General features: G+C 39.3%; 1 long non-coding RNA gene across 1 annotated transcript; it reads right to left on the bottom strand.

The window, feature by feature from the left end:
• Window positions 1–3,904: 3,904 nt before the first annotated feature.
• On the bottom strand, window positions 3,905–4,903 carry LOC131856265 (uncharacterized). The gene is made up of 4 exons (XR_009358404.1): window positions 4,656–4,903; window positions 4,326–4,559; window positions 4,123–4,235; window positions 3,905–3,997 (listed from the first exon to the last, which is right to left on the bottom strand). It is a non-coding gene; the product is annotated as an uncharacterized LOC131856265 (long non-coding RNA).
• Window positions 4,904–5,397: the final 494 nt, after the last annotated feature.

Genomic DNA, 5,397 nt, shown 5'->3' on the forward strand with positions numbered 1-5,397 from the left:
ATTTGAAGCAACAGTCCGTCAAATTTTGACAATTTTTTAGACTCATGACACTTGAGAGATCGCCCTGGTACAGTATGACTCTTGACGTTTAGGTGCTTTGCGATGCACGAGAGGGGCATGCATAGCATAAACTTACCCACCCAGATGCGCTTGCGACATCGGTTTGTGCACACAACACAACGAACCGAATCAATTCTAGCCAATCTTGCAACTTTGCATTGCATGCAACTGACGGTTTTTGCAGCAGGCGAAAAAATGCTACCAATTGAAAATGGCTCTGAGTCATCAAAAACCGAGATAGGACATTGTAGAGGATCCTCACGTGACCCTAAGGGTTCAAACAAATTGACCATATGTGTCCTGGATTTGAAGAAACAATCCGTTACATTTTGACAATTTTTTGGACTCATGACACTTGAGACATTGCCCCGGTACGGTATGACTCTCAACATTTCGACGCTTTGGGATGCATGATAGGGGCATGTCTAGCGTAAACTTGCCCACCCAAACACGCTCATGACCTCGACTTGTGCACATGACGAACTGAATCAATTCTAGCCAATCTTGCAACTTTGCATTGCATGCAATTGATGGTTTTTACAGCAGACAAAAAAATACTACCAATTGAAAATGGCTCTGAGTCGTCAAAAACCGACATAGGCCATTGTAGAGGAGCCTTACATGACCCCACGGGTTCAAATGGATTGGCCATATGTGTCCTATATTTCAAGAAATAGTCCGTCAAATTTTTACAATTTTTTGGACTCATGGCACTTGAGAGATCGCCTTGGTACGGTATGACTCTCAACGTTCCAGTGCTTTGCGATATATGAGAGAGGAATTCCTAGCATAAACCTACCCACATAGATGTGCTCACGACATCGGTTTGTGCACACGACAAACTAAATCAATTCTAGCCAATCTTGCAACTTTGCATTTCATGCAACTGACGATTTTTGCAGCAGGCGAAAATATGCTACCAATTGAAAATGGCTCCGAGTCATCAAAAATTGAGATAGGCCATTGTAGAGGAGCTTCATGCAACCCCACGAGTTCAAACGGATCGACCATATGTATCCTGGATTTAAATAAATTGTCCATCAAATTTTGAAATTTGTTTGGACTCATGACACTTGAGAGATCGCCTCGGTACGGTAGGACTCTCGACGTTCCGATGCTTTGGGATGCACGACAGGGGCATGCCTATCGTAAACCTACCCACCCAGACGTGCTCATGATATCGGTTTGTGCACATGATGAACCGAATCAATTCTAGCCAATCATGCAACTTTGCATTGCATACAACTAACAGTTTTTGCAACAGGCAAAAAAATGCTACCAATTGAAAATGTCTCCGAGATGTCAAAAACCGAGATAGGGTATTGGACAGAATCCTCACGCAATCCCATGGGTTCAAACAGATTGACCATATGTGTCATAGATTTCAAGAAACAGTCTGTCAAATTTTGACAATTGTTTGGACTCATGGCACTTGAGAGATTGCCCTGGTACGGTATGGATCTCGACGTTCTGATGCTTTGGGATGCATGATAGGGGCATGATTAGCGTAAATCTGCCAACCCGGACGTGCTCATGACGTCGGTTTATGCATACGATGAACCAAATCAATTCTAGCCAATCTTGCAACTTTGCATTGCACGCAACTGACGATTTTTGCAACAGGCGAAAAAATGCTACCAATTGAAAATGGCTTCGAGTTATCAAAAATCGAGATAGGTCATTGTAGAGGAGCCTCATGTGACCCCATGAGTTCAAACGGATCGACCATATGTGTCCTGCATTTCAAGAAACAGTTCGTCAAATTTTTGGACTCAGGGCACTTAAGAGATCACCCCGATACGGTATGACTCTCGACATTCCAGCGCTTTGGGATGCATGACAGGGGCATGCCTAGCATAAACCTGCCCACCCGGACGCACTCATGATGTCGGTTTGTGCACACGACGAACCGAATCAATTCTAGCCAATCTTGCAACTTTGCATTGCATGCAACTGACGGTTTTTCCAGTAGGCGAAAAAATGCTACCAATTGAAAATGGCTCTGAGTCATCAAAAACTGAGATAGGCTATTGTAGAGAAGCCTCACGCAACCCCACAGGTTCAAACAGATTGATCATATGTATCCAGGATGTGAAGAAACAGTCCGTCAAATTTTGACATTTTTTTGGACTCATGGCACTTGAGAGATCGCCCCGGTACGGTATGACTCGACGTTTTAGCACTTTGGGATGCACAACAAGGGCATTCCTAGTGTAAACCTTCCCACCTGAACGCACTCGTGACGTTGGTTTGTGTACACGATGAACCAAATCAATTCTACCCAATCTTGCAACTTTGCATTGCATGCAACTGACAGTTTTTGTAGCAGGCGAAAAATGCTACCAATTGAAAATGGCTCCAAGTCGTCAAAAACTGAGATAGGCCATTGTAGAGGAGTCTCACACAACCCCACGGGTTCAAACAAATCGACCATCTGTGTCCTGGATTTCAAGAAACAGTCCATCAAATTTTGACAATTTTTTGGACTCAGCGCATTTGAGAGATCACCCCCAGTACGGTATGACTCTCGATGTTCCGACACTTTGGGATGCACAATAGGGGCATGCCTAGTGTAAACCTGCCCACCCGAACGCGCTCATCATGTCGGTTTGTGCACACGACGAACCGAATCAATTCTAGCCAATCTTGCAACTTTGGATTGCATGCAACTGATGATTTTTGCAGCAAACAAAAAAATGCTACCAATTGAAAATGGCTCCGAGTCGTCAAAAACCAAGATAGGCCATTGTAAAGGAGCCTCACGCGACCCCACGGGTTAAAACAGATCAACCATATGTGTCCTGGATTTGAAGAAATAGTCCGTCAAATTTTGACAATTTTTGGACTCACGACACTTGAGAGATCACCCCAGTATGGTATGACTCTCGACGTTCCAGCGCTTTGGGATGCACAACAGGGGCATGCCTAGCATAAACCTGCCCACCCAGACATTCTCGTGATGTCGGTTTGTGCACATGATGAACTGAATCAATTCTAGCCAATCTTGCAACTTTGCATTGCATGCAACTGATGGTTTTTGCAGCAGGCAAAAAAATGCTACCAATTGAAAATGGCTCTGAGTCGTCAAAAACCGAGATAGGCCATTGTAGCGGAGCCTCACACGACCCCACAAGTTCAAATGGACCAACCATATGTGTCTTGGATTTTAAGAAACAGTTCATCAAATTTTGACAATTTTTTGGACTCGGGGCACTTGAGAGGTCGCACCGGTATGGTATGACTCTCGACGTTTCAGCGGTTTGGGATGCACGATAGGGGCATGCCTAGTGTAAACTTGCCCACCCGAATGCACTCGTGACGTCAGTTTATGTACACGAACAAAATTTGACCATTGGGAGCGCGAGGGTGCTCTCGTACCAAGCACATATTGTTGTTTATATTCATATTGTTGATTTTTGTTATTTATATTCATATTGTGGATTACATATACAAATATTCATTTAAATTTATAAAAGGGCAGCCACCAAATACAAAGAATACAAAATAATGAACTGAATACAAGGAGTTTTGTAGGGTTAATTAAACATTTTAGAAATTTTATCAAATCATATTCCACGATTGCAATGTTTTATATCATATATTTTTGTTGTTTATATTCATATTGTTGATTACATAGGCAAATGATCAATTAAATTTATAAAAGGACAACCACAAAATACAACAAATACAAAATAATGAACTCAGTACACATTTATTGGATCGAATAACGATATTTATATATATAAAAAAAGGCATGTCTGTCAAGTCAATACAAGTATTACAAAAATGTGGCATATGCCATGTCCAAATCGATATACAATAAAAATATAGAATATATCTACATGTATTGGTCATTCTATGACCAAAACTAACACTATATGATCCTAAACTTATGGTGGATCATCAAAATCAAGTCTCTTCAATGCTTTACACGGCTCTGTAGATGGTTGCAAAACCACAATTCAAAAGTCAAGTTAAAATTCTTTTGTAGAAAATAGTTCACAATTAACAACATAACTATGAATTTAACTATAATTCCTTTGCAATTGAAATGTAGATTACCTCATCGGTTGATCTAGGAGCTAATGTCTTTGCTCTCCTCTCCTTGTCACTCATAGGAGTTTATTGAAGACATACTTAAATGGATCCACATTATGGCTATACCATGAAGGGGTCTATTGTAGATTAAATGTACAATTAATATAATATACTAACATAAATATATCAAAAACACAAAAGCTATAATATAGAGAACAATGACGTACCTATGCCTGAGATGCTTCTCCAATGGACTGAGGATGACTCACCATCGATGTAGAAACTGTCGCTATTACCTATATAAAAAATGTTCAAAGATTAAATATAATTAATATAATGATAAGTATTGAAGGTTAAAAACAATTAATTTTACATATCAAACAAAAGTGTATCGGATCCTGAGATGCTTCTCCAGTGCACGAAGGAGGGTTCGCCATTGATGAAATAGGTATGGATATTTCCTGTATGAAAAAATTATAAGATTATAATGTATCACAAGTTCACATATACGCGTGCATATAATCATGAAATCAAGAAAATAAAGTAGAGATACATACCTCTGCCCTCTCTTGATTCACGAGCGAATCAGGTGCACTCAACAAATCCACATAGGTCAATGGCCGTTGTACATGTAAAATAGACAAAAAACACTAATCAATCTACAAACCCCAACTAATACTTGATTTCAACATTTTCAAACAATTGTACAACTAAAAATGTGTTCAATTACCTTCTTCCCATGTTTTGGTGTCTTCGAGGAATTATTTTTCTTAGGACGAGCCCTAGACGCCCTAGACGCAGAGGGGGTACCCTAAAAAAACAAAATTAACATGAGATATTAGTACAAATAATAAATTAAACATAATTTTAAAAATCTAAAATGAAATGACTTGCATATTCCATCAAAACAATACATAAAAAGGGTTGTACAAAATATGATACTGTATAGCCTTGTAGGCCAAAATCGATCGCTGAGAGCGTGATGTCATCAATCTGGGACATTTGGTCCCTTGTCAACACCTACAAACCAAAAATTGGACCAAGCATTAAAGATAGTTAGTATATCTTGTATTTTTTTGAATTCAAAGTGTACTATTCTATTTTAACATGTTACAAAATTTATACCTCAGGCATCAAAGTTGCAGCTATAGTAACTGGGGAAGGAGTATGGGATACCGTTGTTGCATCCTAAAATGCATATTATTTGTCTCAATTTATATCGATGTATAAATGAAAATTAATTTATGTAATTACAAATTTAAAGTGACTGATAAATAAAATGCTATGAATTCAAATCAA

The sequence above is a fragment of the Cryptomeria japonica genome, chromosome 7 (assembly GCF_030272615.1).
Source record: "Cryptomeria japonica chromosome 7, Sugi_1.0, whole genome shotgun sequence".
Classification (NCBI taxonomy): domain Eukaryota; kingdom Viridiplantae; phylum Streptophyta; class Pinopsida; order Cupressales; family Cupressaceae; genus Cryptomeria; species Cryptomeria japonica.